This window comes from Podarcis raffonei, chromosome 11 (genome assembly GCF_027172205.1).
Source record: "Podarcis raffonei isolate rPodRaf1 chromosome 11, rPodRaf1.pri, whole genome shotgun sequence".
NCBI classification, from domain to species: domain Eukaryota; kingdom Metazoa; phylum Chordata; class Lepidosauria; order Squamata; family Lacertidae; genus Podarcis; species Podarcis raffonei.
This window is the reverse complement of record NC_070612.1, coordinates 49,407,984-49,431,124: the sequence shown is the minus strand read 5'-3', so window position 1 is coordinate 49,431,124 and position 23,141 is coordinate 49,407,984.

The following is a 23,141-nucleotide window of genomic DNA, read 5'->3' as shown; positions in this document are numbered from 1 at the left end:
CACACACACACACACACACACCATTTGAATGGCAATTCAGCTGTGTGTGGGGGTGGCCTGCTCAACTATTTTGTGGGGAGACTGAAGGGATTTTGGCCCCTAGGAGTTGACTCCTATGCTCTGATAGACGTTTTCCGGTGTGTACAATTTTCACCCATATATTCAACAAACGTTTTCCGATCTTCTCTAACCGTATGTTCTTCTTGTTCTCGTATTCTATATGTTAAGTCCTCAAGCTGCACATATTCCGTCAGCTTAAGTTGCCATTCTTCTTTAGTTGGGACTTGTCTCGTTTTCCATTTTGGGGCTAACAAAACATGGGCCGCAGTCGTGGCATGCACTCTGTATGCCACAAAATTCATACACCTTTCCAGGACACTGTCAGAGCCCTAGCGCCTCCCTCCCAAAGCCTGGTGTCTCCATTACCCAACTTTGGGAAAGTAGTGTGAGGGCTCTGGCAGTCTCGTGCTGTCTTCCCAAAGCCAGTAAGCAGGGTGGCTCACAGTGCTATTTTTCTAGAAAAAGAGCTGCCGGAACTCACATGAACGCCTCCCTCATTCTCTTAGAGTGGCACTGGCGTCCATCTGAGATGTGCCCCAGGAAACTCAAAGTAGGCCTCCTCAAAATCATAGGCCCATGCCCATTGCCCCCCCACCCCCGGTTCTGGCCTGGGTAGGAATTAAGGTTTGTGCTCCAAATTCTGATTGAGGAAGGCGGGGCGGGAACAAAACTTCTTTTCAAAGTTTAATCATGGGGATGCAGCTGAAGAAATCTAATAGCCCACGCTTGTCCTGTTTTTCCTTATATATATCAAATTTCTGTCCATCTGGATTCATTCGGATCTGATCTAAATTCTCCCCCTTCTTCCACATAAGTCTGCAAAGTGGATTTAACGGAATAAATGAATAGCACACTCCGTTTTATATCGGAGGAGCAGAAAAGGGAGTATTCGTCTATACTAAATATATTGGATTAAAAGGTTAGGGCTCAACAGGACAATAAAAGCTAAGGCTTCCTGCTGGCATCTATTTGTCAAAAGTACTGATTTTACTCCCTAGGTCCAATATTTATAATGTGATGCGAGGTGGCAGGGTCAGCAAACTTTTTCAGCAGGGGGCCGGTCCACTGTCCCTCAGACCTTGTGCAGGCCGGTCTATATTTTGAAGGGGGGGGAATGAACCAATTCCTATGCCCCCAAATAACCCAGAGGTGCATTTTAAATAAAAGGACACATTGTACTCATATAAAAACACGCTGGTTCCTGGACCGTCCATGGGCCGGATTTAGTAGCCTATCCATGGCTTAGACAGACTGGCCCAAGACATTTTCTTCCTGCTGTGAAGGACAAATTCTTACAACACCATTGATGGGATGTCCTCCTCTACTACATCTGGGGGAAGCAAGTTAGGGAATGCAAGGCAGGCTGTGAATAGCACACCTAGTTCTTCATTGTCTTCATTATCTTTCTGCATCTCCCAGAATCTACCACCTGAGGTGTCCACCTCATTCTGCATAATGGCACAGCCAAGCTCTACAATGAAGAGTGGAATGAACTTATCATATGTGGTGGCCTTGTAGTAGGGTTAAGGCTTACTGGGAAATGATATACAATGTAATGAAAAAGATGTTAAAATTAACATTTGTAAAAAAACAAAAACCCAACAACAACAACCAGAAGCCTTTCTCTTGGGAATTGTAGGGATAGAATCGTATAGAATGTTTTTCATGTATTTGACTCCGATGGCAAGAATGTTTCTTGCCCTAAAATGGAAAGAAGGAGAAGTCCCAGCAAAGGAAGAATGGATACAAAAACATAAGGGATATGCAGAAATGGTGAAACTTACTGGAAGAATAAGAAATCAAGATAACAAACTTTTTTATAAAAGAATGGAAATGGCTTATTGAATATTTACAGACAAATTGTAAACAGATAAAAACACTGGCAGGATTATTGGAATAACCTGCAGCTACATAAGAGTATATATTTAAAGAAGATAAATAAATGAGTATGTTAAGTTAATTTGGATATGCAGAAGAAACTAAAAATAAACTTAAGGAACCGCAGAAAGAGGGGGAAGGAAGTCAAGTATTAAAAGTGTCAAAATGACAGTAAAATCAGTGAAATGTATATTCTGAAAAGTATGTTTCTTTTTTTTAACAAGTAAAATGAACATTTAGATCCAAACAGAGATCATTTTAACAGACCCTTCTCCCCCCCCCCAACCACCATTGCTACGATGACATAAAATGATGGCCACCCATTTTAGGCCTTTGTGTAATCCTCCTTTCTCTGCCTTTGCTTCTGAGCAATGAGTCTTCAGTCATTGCTGCCCATTTGTCTCTCTGTAAAGCACGAAGACAGGATCACAAAGAACATGTCAGAGAACAGGAGATGCTTCATATCCAAATAATAAGTATGCCAATATTTAAACAAAACTGGTTCTGCCACTGTGCCTTGAAACACAAACATTTGAAAACACATCATTTCATGTCACTGTAGCAATGGGGGTGGGGGGACAACAGTCTGTTAAAAGGGCTATTTCGTCCATTGTGGGAAATATGAGTTCACATTGGCTCCCATCCTGTTTCTGAGCACAATTCAAAGTGTTGGTGCTGACCTTTAAAGCCCTAAACGGCCTTGGCCCAGTATACCTGAAGGAGTGTCTCCACCCCCATCGTTCAACCCGGACACTGAGGTCCAGTCCTGAGGGCCTTCTGGCAGTTCCCTCACTGTGAGAAGTTAAGCTACAGGGAACCAGGCAGAGGGCCTTCTTGGTGGTGGCACCTGCCTTGTGGAACGCCCTCCTATCACACATCAAGGAAATAAACAACTATCTGACTTTTAGAAGACACCTAAAGGCAACCCTGTTTAGGGAAGCTTTTAATGTCTGATGTTTTATCGCCTTATCATCATCATCATCATCAATATCATTAATTCTACTGGGAGCCGCCCACAGTGGCTGGGGAAACACAGCCAGATGGGCGGGGTATAAATAAATTAGAAGTAGTAGTAGTAGTTGTATTAGTATTATTACAGTTCTTCACTAGCAGCCTCTGTGTCAAATACTACAACAGGTAGAGATAAGATGCAGGTTGAAATTCATATGGTAAATTCATGCCCACCCTGTAAGCTTTGAGTGGCTATGGCCATACATTTTATTCCAATTAAATTTTGCTCAGATCAGACTCATTAAAATTAATAGATCTAAGTTAGTCATGCCTAATAGCTTTAATGGGTCTACAGTGAATATGGCTAACATTAGAGACTACCCTACATTTTCATGCTAAAGCCTCTTAAAATGTATTATTTCCCTCTTATCTTGACCCAGATCTTACTAGCAGCCGAGAATGAAAGCAACCATATGTAGAATGAAAAATCTTTTCTAATTTGATAGGACTGACCTTGGGATATCATATACTAAATTGGAGATGGCGGCTAGTGATAAATCAAGTTGGAAAGTATTGTTAATAAAGGAAAAGCTATCTTGGCGTTGGTTACCAGGGCATCCCAGATGAAGAGATTCTGCCAGACTGAGTTCCAAAACTTAAAATACTGAAAGGCAAATGACGACCGACTCAAACATCAAGTCTATATTACAGCTGTATTCCTGGAAGCATGTGAGGTGTCAGCTATAGTTTTTGTCAGACATGCCCTCAATGACTGGCTGATATTACTTGCAGTAGGAAAGGCTGTTGCGGAACAATAATAAAACAGGTAGCAACTCTTCTAAGAAAATTTAATTACCTGCTGTGATCTAGTCTGATTCTGTACCGGGTATTCTATAATCTGTGACTGGATTCTGTTACGTATGTTTAATTCAAAGCTGCTCTTTTTTGTTTTCTTGAAATCCATAAAATGTATTAGGAACAAAGAGAACTTCTTTTTTTTACATTTTTAAAAGCAAATACCCAGTAGAAAAAACCCACCATGTTACAACCAACTTCATGCATATGATAAAAAAATACTTATATGTGCGTCACGAAGGCACGTTAATTGCACTGGACATTGGAGAAAAGAGATGAATTGACATTTGCAGGGAACTATTTTGAAAAATAAAACAGTGGTTTGCTTCTCTTATTATTATTATTATTATTCCTGCTATACTAGGTCCCAGAGTCTTTTAAGAATGTGGTCTGGTTTTTGGAGTGCATTCTGGAAACCTTAAGATATTGATGTAAACTGTGTATATTAAAAGCCAAACTCCAGGAACACAGATGTTCTGGGCAAAGTCTGTAATTACAGCTCTCAATGTTTGTTTGTTTTTTATTAATGTTTTGGCCACCAATCAGTGGACGATTCAATGTTCACTGTTTGGCTGCCGGTGTGAGTAAAAGGACAGAGAATGTTGATTGGTGCTGGAGTGCTCCACTTCTAGGACACCTCCATAATTCTGATTCAACAATTGGCTCTGGTGCCACAGCCGAGACAAAGCCATGCTTTTGCGTGTTCAGACCTTTAAACCTCCCCCTTAAATAAATTCAGACAAGACTCAAATTTTGGTTTGGTTTTTGGCAGAATTTAGGCCACAACTTGATTATAGCAAGTGAGTGGTTGCATAGGCTCTGGTTCGACTAGCTCCCTGCAGTGGCGTAGTGTGGGGGGTGCAGGGGGGGCCGGCCGCACCGGGCGCAACATCTGGGGGTTAGGGTTAGGGGGCACAAATCCACGGGTTAGGGGGCGCAAATTACTTGCCTTGCCCCGGGTGCTGACAACCCACGCTACGCCACTGGCTCCCTGCACCCTTGCAGGTAGCGCTGACCCAGAGCTTTATCATAGGTCAGCCAAGGGTGAACACCCGGATAGGCGGAAAGCTGGGAACAGGCTATGTCCACCACCCAGATGTCCCCCTGGACTCAGGCACGGGCACAACCCCCTCTCAGGGGTTGACCAAACCATCAAGTCCCTGGATTCCTTTAACGGAATACCCTTCACATAGGGATGGCGAGAGCGCTCTCCCATCCCTATCACCTGAACCAGAGCCTATCTGCAACCTTACAAGTTGTGACGATTTGCTGCACAGCAGGCGAAACCCAAATGGCACCAGCCAATCAGCCAAGTGGGAAAAATTCCTGCCGTGCCCCTGTCCCAATGACAGACAACACACGACGGCATAGCAAGGTCAAGCGCAAAGCCCTAAAAGTAGGGAGAGGTGGGCGGGTGTTCCGAATGCACACGCCAAAGGAGAAAGCTCTGGGTTACGTGCATGGGCATAAATAGGTCCCTTGAGGACCCAATTTAGCTTTGTAAATAAATGTAGAAATAGAGAGAAGTGCAGACTTCTGTCAGAAGCCCTTCAATTGACTATCACAAACAAATTCAGACAGTAGTTTCCTTCATGCATCCCTTGAGGCCTGAGGAGAGAATGTGAAATACGAAACCTAACCCGCACACAGTCTCCACAAGATAATTAAAAAACACACGTTCTTGTTTCTTGGTCTAAATTGATTAATCTCTTTGTATATTTTTTACTCCCTGTTGCTCCTCTTATTCTAGATGGTTCCTTAGGCTCCTTGCTGTTAGTGAGGAGGTCTGAATTTCAATACTTCCCGGACATCACCATTCATATCTATACATCATATTCTACATTTTTTTAAAAAAAAAATTCAAGTCTAATGAAATGAGTGTCTCAATCAGTAGAGCATGAGACTCTTAATCTCAAGGTCATGGGTTTGAGGCCCAAGTCGGGCAAAAGATTCCTGCATTGTAAGGGGTTGGGCTAGATGACCCTCCCAAACTCGATTCCCTGATTATCTGATTCCATGAACCCAATATCCCCCCTCCCATTGGGCTCCATCTATTCTTGAATATCTACCTTTCACACATCACATTCGTGAACATGCAAACACCATTTTGCCTCAACCACATTTGAAACCTCCCATTTACTCACACAAACATATACCAACTGACATCCAAAAACATGGCATCCATTCACGTTCATGCCCTGGCTGCAATCCATAAATATCCACTGGCTTCTGTTGACTGTCTTCCAAAGGTGAACTTCCATCAGCCGATATCCACAAACATCAGTCTGCTTTAGCCTTGTAGCCTCCACCAACTTCCGAATCCAAAAGCCACTGGCTTCCATCCACCAACATCTGCCAGCTTCTCTTAGGTCCATAATGAGACGTCCACCATCTTCCAACCATGGATACCAGCAATCTTCAAGGAAGCAAACTTGCCTTATTATCACTCCCTAGCATCCCACTGCCAGAGGATTGCCTCCTTCCATTCACCAGTTTGCCTCCTCCAAGTGGAAGAAACCTGGGCAGTGCTGAATGTCACATCCATTGCCAGGTGTGTCCTGCTGGAAATAGAAAAGGGCTTTCTCCTTGGCCTGGCCTTATATCCACTCAGTTGCCAAGTGCTTTTGTGACATCACAAGAAACCCACAACCAATGGCAACAGCTGGGGAGGCATCATCTTCATTGCTTTGAGCCTCACAATGGCAGGTGGACCTATCAGTGATTGTGTGCTTGTTTATTCGGGACATGGGTGGAGCTGTGGTCTAAAGCACTGAGCCTCTTGCCCCTGCTAAAAACCCTGCAGTTTTTGTTGTCACCTGATCATCTAGATAGGTCTTGTGATCCCTTCCAATTCTACAATTCCATGTTATGGTAATTCACAAGGGACATATGAGCAAAGGAGATTACCTGGAAGATGTTAAATATGCCCACATGAATACATGCAGTTAGGACCCAAAAGTAAAATATCAACTGACCTTCCCTGGGCAAAATGAGAAAGCATGGCAAGTTTATTCTGAACTGTGAAATCCAAATAGTGAGAGAGGATGCAATTCTAAATGCTTTCATGTGGAAGTAAGTCCCATTGAATTCAATGTGCCTTAGAGTAGACCTGCTGCTGTGAACAGGTTTCTAACAGGCAATTAGATACTTCATTAACTTTTTCATTTAAGGTCCCACAAGACTCAATGGTTTGTTTCTTTGTTTGTTTGTTTTTGCTTTTGCTTTTTTAAAGATTAACTTTTGTTTTTGCTGCAATAGACTTAGCAGGGCTATCCCTCTGGAAAATCTTGTAAGTTTAAAAATATGCATATTTAAAAAGATGGGTAGGCAAACTAAGGCCTGGTTGCCGGATCTGGCCCAATCGCCTTCTCAATCCGGCCCGCAGACAGTCCAGGAATCAGCATGTTTTTACATGAGCAGAATGTGTGCTTTTGTTTAAAATGCATCTCTGGGTTATTTGTGGGGCATAGGAATTCATTCTTTTTTCTCTCCAAAATATAGTCTGCCCCCACCCAAGGTCTGCTGAAAATGTTTGCTGACCCCATTAAACTTATATGTATAAAAGTTTTAAAACATGTATATTTTAAACTTATGTGTATATAAATTTTAAAATATGTATATTTCTGCATCCACAAACAACAAAACAGAAAAAAGAATGATTGAAAATAAACCAATTGTACTGAAATAGGAAATACCAGACAAAAGTGGAAATGAATGTTGGATAGACTGATGCACATCCATACAGCCCTAACCACAAATTAAGTGAATGTGCTATTCCTGCATGATTGGGGGAAAGTACACATAGATCTTTTTCCGCCTCTAGGTGATGCAAAAAAAAAAATCGTATTCCCACAGCTGAGAAACACCATGCAAGCCGTGTTAAGGCAAATCATTTTCAATATGTCACAGTTTCGACAACAATATCACACAGCGAATAGTGTATTTGCACCTTCCCATGATATCAGGCCAATATTTGCTATGCTGGACTGAACGCTCTTAATGGTTTGGAAACTCAGCGCCATAATACAAAAATCTGTGCGGTTTGTTTTTCCCCCTCCTTGCAGTTCACTCTAACAGAAACACTGAGCTGTGATACAAATCGACAAAGATGGTCGTACTGGGATCAAGGAAAGGCATAGTCATGGCCACCTACAAGAAGATGCTGGCAGCCCCAAGTGTTTTTCATTTTTCCGCCGTTGGCAAAGGTCTTCCCAGCCTTTCCTTCTCTTTGAAATGTGTGATGCTGACTCATGTCGAAACGGTGGCACCACACATATGCTTGCAACAGAACAGGAAGTTGCAGGGGAACAGTCGAGTCTATGGCATAGTCTCAAGAAAAGCATCGGCTGTGTGATTAACTATTGCACGACTAGGGGGATCATTTCCTTCAATATTCCTGATTTCAGAGAGCACTGAACATCCATGCTTATACCACTGGCTATTTGGATTCATGGGGCATGGGTGGCGCTGTGGGTTAAACCACAGGGCCTAGGACTTGCCAGTCAGAAGGTTGGAGGTTCGAATCCCCGGGACGGGGTGAGCTCCCGTTGGTCGATCCCTGCTCTTGCCAACCTAGCAGTTCGAAAGCACATCAAAGTGCAAGTAGATAAATAGGTACCGCTCTGGCGGGAAGGTAAACGGCATTTCCGTGCACTGCTCTGGTTCGCCAGAAGCGGCTTAGTCATGCTGGCCACATGACCTGGAAGCTGTACGCCGGCTCCCTCAACCAATAAAGCGAGATGAGCGCTGCAACCCCAGAGTCGGTCACAACTGGACCTAACGGTCAGGGGTCCCTTTACCTTTAGTTATTTGGTTACATAATGAAAACTGCATTCACCCTAGGGCTTGTCGGCATGCAGAGGGCCGGGAGGCCAACTGACTAGCCCCAGCTGGGCCGTCTCCTTCCAGCCACCCTGCTGCGAAGACCCATCGACCTCTGCTCCGATGTAAATCAGTGACCTGGGCTTCAAAGCCAGGGCACACTATCAGCAGATCAAACTGCGCACACAGAATAGGTGTGAGACTTGTGGAAGCATACTATAACTACAGAATTATTAATCATAAATCAGGACAAAGAAACATGTTCTCTCTCTCTCTCGTCGTCTCAGAGAGAACAGCAAAAGCAAAAGCTATACACAATGGATGTTCCCAGCAAGCTGTGCTGGAATGTAAACAGACATGTGACACGTAACAATCCCATGTCTGTTTCGTAAGGCGGAACGGAATTCGCAACATGGCTAACATACATGCATGCAACACCCAGTAATGATGGACATTTCTGATCCCCAGGACTCATCTTCTGGCATATACTGCTACTTATAGGTAAAGGTAAAAAGGACCCCTGGACGGTTAAGTCCAGTCAAAGTCGACTATGGGGTTATGGCGCTCATCTCGCTTTCAGGCTAAGGGAGCCGGCATTTGTCCACAGACAGCTTTCCAGGTCATGTGGTCAGCAGGACTAAACCGCTTCTGGTACAACAGGACACCGTGACAGAAGTCAGAGCACACAGAAACGCCGTTTACCTTCCCACCACAGCAGTACCTATTTATCTACTCGCACAGGCATTCTTTCAAACTGCTAGGTTTGTAGGAGCTGGGACAGAGCAATGGGAGCTCATCCCGTTGTGAGGATTCAAACCGCTGACCTTCCACTCAGCAAGCCCAAGAGGCTCAGTGGTTTAGACCACAGCACCATCTGTGTCCCGGATAAACAAGCACACAATCACTGATAGCCCCCCCACACACAATTGTGAGGCTCAAAGCAATGAAGATGATGCTTCCCCAGCTGTTGCCATTGGCTGTGGGTTTCTTGTGATGTCACAAAAGCACTTGGCAGCTGAGTGGATATAAAGACAGGCCAAGGGGAAAGCCCTTTTCTATTTCCAGCAGGACACACCTGGCAATGGATGTGACATTCAGCTCTGCCCAGGTTTCTTCCACTTGGAGGAGGCAAACTGGTGAATGGAAGGAGGCAATCCTCTGGCAGTGGGATGCTAGGGAGCGATAATAAGGCAAGTTTGCTTGCTTGAAGGCTTCTGGTATCTGTGGCTGGAAGCTGGCGGACGTCTCATGATGGACCTAACAGTAGCTTCTGACACAATGGGACACCGTGACAGAAGCCAGAGTGCACAGAAATGCTGTTTACCTTCCCGCAACAGCGGTACCTATTTATCTACTTGCACTGGTGTGCTTTCGAACTGCTAGGTTGGCAGGAGCTGGGACATAGCCACGGGAGCTCACCCCGCCATGCAGGTTCAAACTGCCAACCTTCTGACTGGCAAACCCAAGAGCAGGCATCCCCAACCTTTGGCCCTCCAGATGTTTTGGACTACAATTCCCACCATCCCTGACCACTGGTCCTGTTAGTTAGGGATCATGGGAGTTGTAGGCCAAAACATCTGGAGGGCCGCAGGTTGCGGGTGCCTGCCCAAGAGGCTCGGTAGTTTATACCACAGCGCCACCCGCACCCATCTGAATGGGACATTTCTGTGGGCAGCCTGAGGAAGCGCCATCCACCTTGGGCCTGCCCATAAAAATCAAGTGAGAGACTAGGGTGGTATCCACTGCTTCCAAAAACTCTTTTTGTTGTGAGACTTGCGTGGGTGAGCTGAGAGTTTGTTCAGAGCCTGTGTGGGAACCCAGTGACTGAGAGAGAGGGTGTGTCAGAAGGAAAATGAATTGATACCAATTTTTATATATTGGTGCCTTGCTGGGGAATGATATACAAAGAATTGAAAAGGATGTTCAAAAGAACTTTTACAAAAAACAACAACCAGAAGCTTTTCTTTTAGGAATTATAGGGACAGAACTACCTAAATCATATAGAAATTTATTTATGTATGCTACTACAGCAGCAAGAATGTTACTCACCCCAAAATGGAAAGAAGCAGAAGTCCCAGTAGAGGAAGAATGGATACAAAAACTCACAGAATATGCAGAAATGGTGAAACTTACAGGAAGAATAAGAAATCTAGACAACAAACTTTTTATAAAAGAATGGAAATGGTTTATTGAATTTTTACAGATAAATTGTAAACCGATAAAAAACATTAGCAGGATTATTGGAATAACCTGCAGTTTCATAAGAGTATATATTTACAGTACATTAATGAAATGAGCCAGTTAAATGAACTTGGATATGCAGAAGATATAAAAAAATAAATTTAAGGAACTGCAAAAAGAGGGGGAAGGAAGTCAACATTTGAAATGTTAAATTGATTGTAAAATTAATGAAATGTATAAATTTGAAATGTATAAATAAAAAACCATACACACAAACATTGGTGCCTTTGCATTAATGTAACATCTTTACATGTAACTGTATTTTTGTAATATTTCAAGTTGTCTGTTGTTACTTCAGTTTTCTGTACACTGCTTGGAGATGGGGGGGGGGTCACTCTTTCTGAATTTGACAAGGCTTCAAAAAATAAGAAAACACGTGCCTTTAGTTCGCAGCTGGCAGCTGCTACTTCTCCACTCCCCAAACTGGATGCAGGAAGTCATTCTTTAACTTGAAAAGTCAGGAGTGGTGATCACCAGTGTGAGTTTTCCCCACATTCCATTCTTTTGAAGATGCCCCTGAATCTGGAATCCATTGAGACTATGTGTGCTTACTTGGGAGTAAGTCCCTCTGAAAGCGGTGGGGTATCTCAGAAAAGATATATGGGATGCTTCTGTTTATCATTTACATATTTCATAAGAGAAAGAGTAACAGTGGGTGTCAGTGACATAAAACTTCACAAAATAACACCCCAAACCACCAGCGGCCAGGTTGCTTATGCGGTAAGAGAAACTGGAGCTCCTACATGGCATTATGGCTATCAGTCAAATAATTCCCAACATGAACAACAGAGATCGCCTCTTCAAAGCGCCCGTCATCGTTTGGAGGAGCAAATTTTATTTTTGTTAAGAGACCTGCTGCTCTGGCTATTGTCATGGTTACAGAGACCTGATGGCATCTCTTTAGGAAAACAAAGCAAGCCCCATGCTCTGTCAATTAGTAGTCTGAAAATATCACATTGTTTGTGCAGCATTTTAATCTTTAAACAATCTGTGTGTTTTTCCCTGACTTTCGAGTAAGCCCCACTGAACACTCAGGTTTACTTCTGAGTAATACGCAGAGGTTCTCCGTTTCCAATTATGGCGATAGTAACGCAATAACAAATACTCAAGCCTGCTTGGGAAAAGAACAGAACATATGGTTTTGATTGCATCAGGACTTGAATTTGCATTTCTAGAATGGTCCTGCATGCTGCAATGGTGTTTACTCTGCATCCAATGTGTTCCCACTGCTGGTTTGGGAATCAGTGTGCATGTGACTTTAGCCACAATCTGTATCGATCCTGACATTTCTTATGAAATACTGCATTTTGATTTTTCTTCTTTGTTTTTTGCCAGCCTCAATCCAAATTGAGAAAAAGAATGGCCTGGCTCCATGGCCGTTAATGAGGTCAGGGCCTTTAAAAGGGGCTTATTATGTTTAGCTCTTGCACCAATAGGAACCAAGGACTCAGCTATACTGTTGCAAATCAACCGTTTTAAATGTGTTGCAAAGTGTAATATACAAATGTGACACTAGAGAGCGAAAGTGAGCTGTGCCAAATTCAATGTACTTTTCAAAATATGTGTCTAGATTCCACCTCAGTCTCTTTTGTATACAGTGTTAAAGGTAAAGGTAAAGGGACCCCTGACCATTAGGTCCAATCATGACTGACTCTGGGGTTGAGGCGCTCATCTTGCTTTATTGGCCAAGGGAGCCAGCGTACAGCTTCCGGGTCATGTGACCAGCATGACTAAGCCGCTTCTGGCAAACCAGAGCAGCACACAGAAACGCCGTTTACCTTCCCGCCAGAGCGGTACCTATTTATCTACTTGCACTTTTGACGTGCTTTCGAACTGCTAGGTTGGCAGGAGCAGGGACCAAGCAACAGGAGCTCACACCGTCACGGGGATTTGAACTGCCGACCTTCTGATCGGCAAGTCCTAGGCTCTGTGGTTTAACCCACAACATCACCCGCGGCCCTGTATACAGTGGTACCTCGGGTTAAGTACTGAATTCGTTCTGGAGGTCTGTTCTTAACCTGAAACTGTTCTTAACCTGAAGCACCACTTTAGCTAATGGGGCCTCCTGCTGCCACCACGCCGCCGGAGCATAATTTCTGTTCTCATCCTGAAGCAAAGTTCTTAACCCAAAGTACTATTTCTGGGTTAGCGGAGTCTGTAACCTGAAGCGTCTGTAACCTGAAGTGTATGTAACCTGAGGTACCACTGTACTGTGTTAATGAGCTTCCGTTAAGTGAATTTCAAGTTTCACATTCCTACTTTAGGATCCATACCATGGCCCCCTAATATAATATGTCCATACTGAAGATGGGGAGACTGAGGCCCTTGGCTCAGGCCACCTATCACCTTGTACATGAAACAAGAGTTGAACTAAACCCTTTCCATTTCACATGTTTCATTGCTATGCTGCACCGATAGCTGGCCTAAATACTACTTGACAGAAATATCCTGATGTACCTCTTTAGGAACTGGACTCATAGAACTTGCAGATTTAGATGATGCCATGATGACTAGTCTCTCAAATCTGCAGTCTTTTCTTAAGTTCCTGGATGGTACATCTCAGATGAACAGGGGCTGATGGGGTTGACTCAATCTGTAGGAGACAGGGTGATGGAGCTGCCCTGTTCAGCTGAGCTCCCCACATCTGAGTCCCGGCTGCTCATCCTAGGATGGAGTGGGCTTAGGCAGGGGTGAGGTTAGCGCAGTGCAAACACACTGGCAGGAGTGCCAGATTGACACATTTGTTCTGTGCCGGTCTCGCTTGGCTCCTCCTCCTCTCTGTCAGGTGACCGACGCAGCCCCCACCATATCACCTGCTGTTGTAATCGCTGAAAGGGAAAGGCAGTCTGCATATCCTCAGATGCACTCTGCTCCTCTTTTATGTGCACAACACATACGACAGTCCCTCGCATTCAAAACTGTCGTCAAAGTCTGACTCAACCTCTTCAAATTAATACGTATGCAGAAACGTCCATCGTCAAGATGGTTTTTGCTCCTTTCCAGATTTCTCTCACCCCTTTGGAATGTTTTATTACCAGCCAAAAGAATCAGGGCTTTATTTCTCTGAGGCCACAGAACACAGTAATTTTATTTCTTGCTTATCTATTTAATATCGAGTACAGGAATCAGATAGAAAAGCAGAAGGAGGGAAATGAGCTCTTACCCATCTGATCATTTCGGGCAGGAAATTCCACTGGAAAATTAAAATGGGCTCCCTCTCGTTGCCTTCTAGCATTCATAACAAGGCAGCAGGCAGCACTCTGAAGACGACTGTCTGGGTCAGGCATCCCCAAACTCTGCCCTCCAGCTGTTTTGGGACTACAACTGCCATCATCCCTAGCTAACAGGACCAGTGGTCAGGGATGATGAGAGTTGTAGTCCAAAACAGCTGAAGTCCCGCCCCGCTCCGGATGGCTGCGCAGAGCTGCCTGCAGTCCCCGGCTCAGCGCAGCTCTGTGCGGCCACCGGGAGCCGGGTGCGAAGTCCCGCCCCGCTCCGGATGGCCGCGCAGAGCTGCCTGCAGTCCCCGGCTCAGTGCACTTCTCCCCATCGCCAGCCCCACAAGCTCGGGGGACAGCGGGGAGGCAGAGCGCGCCTTCCCGCTGTTCCCTGACCTGGTTCTTCCAGCCCCGCACCTGGGGGGGAAATAATTTTTTTTTCTATATTTCCCCCCCAAAAAAACTAGGTGCGTCCTATGGGCCGGAGCGTCCTATGGGGCGCAAAATACGGTAATAGAAAAATAAAGAAACCAGGAAAAGGGTGGAAGGGGAATCACCAGGTATGTCAAGATTGGTATGAAATTTGTACACTTGGGGGGAGGGAAGGGGATGTGGGATGTGTGATTTTTTGTCTCTTATTAAAAATGCAAATATATATATATAACACTCTATACCCTCCGACATTCCTCTAATGAAAATAGGGACATCCTAAGGAAAAGCGGGACATTCCAGGATCAAATCAGAAACCGAGGCAGCTTCTCTAAATCAGGGGTGTCCCTGGAAAATAGGGACTCTTGGAGGGTCTGAAATTGCCTCATGAAGGGTCAGCCTGACTCTATGCTGGTAGATTTATATGGAACTGAAAGCTACTTCACAAGATACAAAATCACATATGAATATTTGCAGAAATGAGAGGCAATTCTCAAGAAATAGGGGTCAGTATAAAATGTATTAATGGGCAATTACTATTGTATAAATTTAGGCCATCACTTGATAGGGAGTCCTCCTCACTAAGCTCAATGGGACCTCCTTGTGAATATAGGTTACACTGTTAGATGTTATTGCAGTTGAGCATCTTTACCAAGCCTTAGGGACGTGGGTGGCGCTGTGGGTTAAACCACAGAGCCTAGGACTTGCCGATCAGAAGGTCAGCGGTTCGAATCCCCACGACGGGGTGAGCTCCCGTTGTTCGGTCCCTGCTCCTGCCAACCTAGCAGTTCGGAAGCATGTCAAAGTGCAAGTAGATAAATAGGTACCGCTCCGGCGGGAAGGTAAACGGCGTTTCCGTGCGCTGCTGTGGTTCGCCAGAAGTGGCTTAGTCATGCTGGCCACATGTCCTGGAAGCTGTACGCCGGCTCCCTCGGCCAATAAAGCGAGATGAGCACCGCAAACCCAGAGTCGGCCATGACTGGACCTAATGGTCAGGGGTCCCTTTACCTTTACCAAGCCTTATATGAAGCATTTGCAGGTTATTGATGGAGAAGCTGGAAGTTTTGTAGGTAATGCCCATCTTGTCCAGTATCCTGTTCTCACAGCTGCCAACCAGATGCCTGTGGGAAGCACACAAACCGGAGATGAATGCAATGGTACTCTGCCTGAACCTGATAGTGCTCTACCCCAGTTTCTATTGTTTCATCTTCCGTAGCTCTGTGTGAATTCAGAGACCTCAATTGTGCCGAATTTCTGCTGAAGCAACTGATTGCTCCTGGGGTATTTTAAAACCACTGTTGAGCTTCCTCTGTCAGTCGCTAGCCGAAGGCCAAACGTAGACTCATGATGTAAAGCCTTTATGGAGATATGATTCTGGCACAATTCTGCTTTCCACTCAATTTCCTCCTTCCCTCACACATCCTGTATGAAAATGAATAGGGGAATAGTGGGATGGATGCAGCTGCTCTGTTTTTGTTCAATAAAGGCAGAGTTAATATTTTTGGGGAGTGGGAAGCGTCCAGGTTTTTTAATACTGAATCCACTTGGTTTTCCTGAAGTTCTAACATTAACCCATCGGAAACGTTAGCCAATCTCCAAATGGTCAGACATTATCTGCAGAGCAAGTTAAGAATGTATGCATTTCAGATGTCAAAAAGGGTTATTTACATATTTATGCCACTAGTGCGGCCCGTGTTTCATTAGCCCAAAAATGTAAAACGAGCAAGGTCCCAACTAAAGAAGAATGGCAACTTAAACTGATGGAATATGCGCAGCTTGCGGACTTAACATATAGAATACGAGAACAAGAAGAACATACGGTTAGAGAAGATCAGAAAACCTTTGTTGATTATGTGGGAGGGAATTGTGTACACTTGAAAACGTGGGCAGCATTCAGATAAATTCAACAGTGTAAATAAGTTTTGATGGCTGTAATAATGGAATACTGAATGGTTTAGTTGATCTAATATATGCAGGGATTTATGGTATGCAAAATGAACCATGGAATGAGAAGGGAAGTCACTGGTACTTGTTTAAATGAATACTCTAAAATGTAAAACAGAAAATTTAATAAAAATTATAGGGGGGAAAAAAGGAAATATGCATTTCAGCCCTTTCAGTGCCTTTCCTTCACCCCTGGTTCAGCCTAGCTAAATGGGGTGGGAAAGGCTTACCATTCCTGTCCTTCTCAGTGTTAGTCCTTGATTTGAAATTGATGCGAGACTGGTGGCATGTCCTCTGTTTCAGGGTGCAGACTTGAGAAGGACTTCAATTCAGATGACTCATCAGTTGCCCAGCTGGTAGGAGCACCACCTTCTAAACTGCGCAGGACATGGCGGTCTTTTGGACATTTGGCGGTTTATGAAATTATATTGTATCTGTGAGGGTGATGTTACCTATCCTTCCTAAAGTTGGATAACCATTAAATGTTCAGGAGCCTTCTCCACTCTTGCAGAAGTAGCCAGAGTGGTATTTTCCAGATGCCTCCACTCCAACCTTCTCTGACCATTGGACATGCTGGTTGGCACTGACAGGAATCAGAGCACAACAGATATCTGAATAGTACCATGCTGTCTACCTGAGCTTCTGATTCTTATATAGCTGCTTCCACATGGATTGGTGACATCATGCAATAGATGTCATCATCACCATCACCATCATATATTATTTTATACCCCGCCCATCTGGTTGGGTTTCCCCAGCCACTCTGGGCAGCTCCCTACAGAATATTAAAAACACGATAAAACATCAAACATTAAAAACTTCCACTGCAACAATATACGCATTTTAAATGGTAAGACTCTAATGGGGCTTATACATATTTCTAACATGTTTTTTGTTTTAAAAAAGAGAAAATATGACCCACACATGTATCCCTCTCTGAGGAAGCAAACCATCACATTTGACAGCGTATTCTTCCTGTTTGAATTCACATGACATCAGCTGCTGCTATTTGCCCATATTGCTAATAAAGATATTTAATGGTCAGCTACCAGACCTGCAGACACACAAATACATATATACATCTTTGTTATCAGGCAGAGGGGAATTGCACTCAAATATCCTCTTTATAGCACATAAAAGCATTTGGAAATTGCCAACAGGACAATATACCATCTCTCGCCAAACTGTCAGTGGCATCCCATAAAAGTGCATAAAACGGTACGCACTTGCACAGAACAATAACATTTATGTGCCTCCTGTAACAGGAGACCACTCTCCAAATCGCAAAGTGTTATGGCTTCCTAGGATTTTCAGCACTGCAATTCCCCGTTGAGTCAGTTTCTCCATTAGCAGCTATACTGATCCTTATGTGGCCCGCAGCGATGCTCTCTATGCTGTGGTCACCTCAATAATTTGTGCAAAAAGTATTTCTGATTTGGCAGTCAGCGGCCATAATGAAAACCCCCTTGGTACATTGGGTGTACGTTCATTGTTTTTAAAGTTTTAATTTCGAGTTTTCATCTTGAAACAGACTCTCTGAGAGCCATATCTCGGAAATTTATTTTTATTCTCTGGACAGCAGCAACGGCTGGCCAAAAGCAATATAAGCCTCTCATCAGATATGATCCGATCTATTAGCAGCAGACGTTTTTGGGTGTCTCTTACTGCAGTTTCAAGAAGCCCAGCAGTATCAGCTGATGGGATTATCTGTTGGGAAGAGCAATCTTTGAGATATTCATTTGCCCTGGCCTGGATGCTGACCTTCCAAGTCTTCGGCCACTTCCCACTGAGATGTAGAGTGGCATTGCCAAAACAGGGGAACTACATCACCCCCACCCCCAAAAGCCAAAAGAGGGCACAGATTTAAATAGAAATACATCAGGTCACCTGGTGCTTAGTCTGTTGTCTGGATGCTAATTTTTATAGGGACACAGGTGGCCAGCAGCCTTCAAGCAAGGAAACTTGCCTTATTATCGCTCCCTAGCATCCCACTGCCAGAGGATTGCCTCCTTCCATTCACCAGTTTGCCTCCTCCAAGTGGAAGAAACCTGGGCAGTGCTGAATGTCACATCCATTGCCAGGTGTGTCCTCTTGGAAATAAAAGAAAGGACTTTCCCCTTGGCCTGCCTTTATATCCACTCAGTTGCCAAGTGCTTTTGTGACATCACAAGAAACCCACAGCCAATGGCAACAGCTGGGGAGGCATCATCTTCATTGCTTTGAGTCTCACAATGGCAGGTGGACCTATCAGTGATTGCGTGCTTGTTTATTCGGGACACGGGTGGAGCTGTGGTCTAAACCACTGAGCCTCTTGGGCTTGCTGATCAGAAGGTTAGTGGTTTGAATCCCCGCGATGGGGTGAGCTCTCGTTGCGCTGTCCCAGTTCCTGCCAACCTAGAAGTTGGAAAGCATGACAGTGCAAGTAGATAAATAGGTACCGCTGCGGTGGGAAGGTAAACGGCGTTTCTATGTGCTCTGGTTTCCGTCACGTTGTCCCGTTGTGCCAAAAGCGGTTTAGTCATGCTGGTCACATGACCTAGAAAGCTGTCTGTGGACAAATGCCGGCTTCCTCGGCCTGAAAGCGAGATGAGCGCTGCAACCTGTAGTCACCTTTGACTGGACATAACCATCCAGGAGCCCTTTACCTTTTACCTTTTAATTGTTGGTGGACAATTTCAGAGACTCTGCTCTCCCTCCTTATGGTTATTTACTTTTAAACCAGAATTGGAGCAGAAAGACCTCTTCTCCTTTGTAAAGTAGGAGACCTCTGCTGTGGTGGTTTGCCTGTGTGTGGAGTATGCTACTTCAGAATGGAATTTGGCACTCATGATATTGAATAATCAACTGCAAGAGTGGGTTGCCCTGTGGGATGGAGCCCCAGCAAGAGTCTCCCAGTGACAGCGTCTCTTACTGGGAAGGGAATGGGTGCAGTAATGGCAAGATCAGGGCTATGCGAGCCCACCCACTTGTCAAAATGATCCAAGGAGAGTTGGCCACTTCTCTGGACTGATCTAGTTCTTCATCCTTCCTCGAGTAAGTCCATAGAGCTCAATGGGACTAACATTTAAGTAGACATGAATAGGATTGCACTGTAAGTTTATTTTCATATAACATTTTTGGGCAGGTCTAATAGATCCGTATAGTTAAAGCTGTGGTTTTCCCAGTAGTGATGTATGGAAGTGAGAGATGGACCATAAAGAAGGCTGATCGCCGAAGAATTGATGCTTTTGAATTATGGTGCTGGAAGAGACTCTTGAGAGTCCCATGGACTGCAAGAAGATCAAACCTATCCATTCTGAAGGAAATCAGCCCTGAGTGCTCACTGGAAGGACAGATCCTGAAGCTGAGGCTACAATACTTTGGCCACCTCATGAGAAGAGAAGATTCCCTGGAAAAGACCCTGATGTTGGGAAAGATTGAGGGCAAAAGGAGAAGGGGATGACAGAGGACGAGATGGTTGGACAGTGTTCTGGAAGCTACCAGCATGAGTTTGACCAAACCGCAGAAGGCCGTGGAAGACAGGAGTGCCTGGTGTGCTCTGGTCCATGGGGTCACGAAGAGTCAGACATGACTAAACAACAACAACAACAATAGATGCATGATGGATTCTACTAGTGCAACCAGTAGCAAGTGTGAGATTGTTTTTGCTAAAATTCCCTAGTGTTGAGAAGGACTGAGTCACAGAACCCAAGGACATATTGTACAATTGAGTCAATATCACAACTCTCTAATCTGACATGTTCCCTACGCAACATATTTTCAGAGAGAGAGATCACACACTGGGGACTCAGCTACATTAGTCAGGAAGCAGTGTTTTGAATGTTTTGTAACCATGCAACACCAGATGGTGCCAGAGAGTAAAAAAAATTCTACATGATTTTCCATGTTTTTTTCCCTTTTCTTTTAAAGATTTAATTTCTGACTTATTTATAGTGTGTGTTTTTCCTGCGTGTAGATCCACCCAGAGAGATTTGTTCCGACAGACAGCACAAGAATTTCAGGTTGATTAAATTATAAACTGCATCCAGTTTTGACAAATGATTTCCTAATTGACTGTGGTTCTGAAGGACATGTCCACTAATGCACTATAATAATTGGACAGATAGCTTTATCTCCAATGGCGAGAATCAAATAAGACCTTAAAAGTCTAAGCATGCTTACAAGTATGTGGCTAGTTCATACATACACATTCGGGTGTGTCTGAATGGCTTGAATATATCAATTGTCCATCACAGATTGTCCATGCTGGGTACAACTTCTATGTGACTTTAGAGACACTCTGTGTTCCCATGGTGCCAGTTCATACATTCAACTGCCAGCCAGTCATCCTATGGACAATATCTGAGCACAGGGGCATGGCGTGGGGAGCACAGGGGGTCTGTGGCCCTGGGCACACATTTTTGAGGGAGCACGAACCAGGTGCCCCCATGCAGGTGTATGGGCAATCCATCCAGAAGATAAATTGTTTATTGAGGACTTAGTGATCTAACATGGTTGCTCCTTCTGCCTCTGTTCCTTACCCTTCTTATCTCTTGCTAAGTTCTTTGATGGCATGAGAACAGCCTTTAATGCCCTAATGAGTTGGAAGGAAATGACAATGGTAGGTACCTTCTTTGATGCTGGACATTGTTTTGAGAAAGTGAGGCATTGGGAAGGGGTGGCTGATGAATGATCTGCACATAGCCAGTAATGAATGATCTGCATGTAGTCAGTTGGGCAAGCCACACAGGCTAGCTATCTATAAATTGGATGGCTTTGGGCAGAGTGTTTTGGAGAAGCTCGTGCACAGACTGACGGCTGTGGGGCCGTGCAAACTGAGGCTACCTGGTGGAGTCACTTTGCTGCTTCTTGAGGGCTTCCAAGTGGCAGGTGGAAGTGCTTGCTCGGTATGTATATATTGCTTGCTGCTTAGAATAGAATCTTTAATCTTCTCACTCACTTGTGTTTTGTATTACTTCTGAATTTCATTTTGAAAGAACCACCTTGCATTTGGCAAGACAGCAGGCGCCAGCTTCTGTGGTGATCCCACCCAGGCGTGTCCTGGCAGGCCCTGTCCCCAGCACCTCATCCTTCCCTGCTTGCTGCCAGGGGCCCAGCCTCACCACCACATCCCCATCTCCCTCGCTGAATGGCTGCCTGGCCAGTGCTCGCCTGCTCCTCACTTGGCGTGTTCCTCAGATGGTCAGGCGGTAGGCAGGTGGTGCAGCATGGCCTTGTTTGGGTCCAATGGGGGAAGTTGCTCCAGCGGTGGTTGGCGGTGAGGCCTGGGCTGTCACAGCAGACTCCATTCGCCCTCTGCCCCCGGTGTGCACATGCATGTCCCAGGCACCAGCAAACCACGCTATGCCACTGTCTGAGCCTTGAGAAAACAAGTGCCTCTATGAATGAAGGGATGTAGAGTCTAAAGGAAGTTTGGAAGATCAATAGGTATGAGCAAGAAGCTATGGATGGAAGGAAGGATAAATGGCCCTGTCAAAGACAAGGAAGACTGTCAAGTTCAATGAGGCCTCCACTTCTAAAGGATGGAAATATAAAGAGACCTTAAATGATGGGGTGTGCATAAGGTGGAAGTCCACCATTGACCATTAGCTGGGTGACAAACGTACCTAATATTTTGGTATGTCAGAATGCAAGCACAGTACTGGAATCCTTGTGGGGAGGGAGCTGGGGATGGTCTCAATGCATGGGGTTTGACATATTTGTCAAGCAAACTGCTAGCATGCTTGCAAATCTAAAGGTGAGCAATGAAACATCTGCCTTTATCATGTACAGCACGCTTTTAATCAATAGATCTGATTTCTTCCTAAGCTGGGCAGATGTGCAGATATTTGCTGGAGCCTTGCTACAGTGTAAAAATAAATAAATTCATGTTGTTTTCTATCCAGGAAAAATGATTCTGTCTTGCATCTAAATTTGTTGCTTTCTGGAATTTAAATCACCACTTACATGAAGCATGCCAATAAATCCATTAAATGTTTAGCCTTTGTCACTGAAGAAACCATGGATATTACATTATTAGAATTTATATGATAAATGAAATTATAATATCCATAGATTTTCTTTCTGAATCCTGACAAAGGGGGAGGAAGGGAGGAAGATGTATTGCCAAAGTGATTTGCCTGCTATTCTAGGAAGTTGAGGGGCATGCATTATTCAGACTTGCAGGACCTGGGGGTGGAATATAATCACTGGTGACCAGAGACTGGAGGAAGTTGAGGAGAATGAAAGATGGAGCATCAGTTCAGGAAGGTCATCATGAGCAAGGAGAGTTACGACCGGGGCAAGAATAAAATCCATTGGCAGCCAGTTGTGCATGTGCCTCAATCTCCTATTCCCCTCGTGAATTTTAGGAGATGAGTTTTAAATAATGGGGACTTAGATTTGTTGGTGCTGTTTGGTGTAAGTCCAGTGAGAAAGGTAGCAACTATTACTATTGTTAATTCAAGATGAGAGCATTGTGTTTGTGCAGTTGCCTAGGGCTACAGTTCTCCCTTTTAATCCAGATTAAATCCCATTGAGCTCAGTGGTACTTGCTTCTAAGTAAACATGTCTAGGATTGTGCTGTAAGGTTGCATTTGCATCTTAAGTTTCTGTCCAGGTACACAGTGTCCCATTGACCTCCCTGGAAGCCCAGGAAATGAAGACTGAATGGTAAGAACGCTCCACTCTGGTTCACAACTGCTGTGGTAATTCAGCTGTATTAAGGTGAGCTGTGCAAGTGTTCCCCTTTAGCACATAATTAAC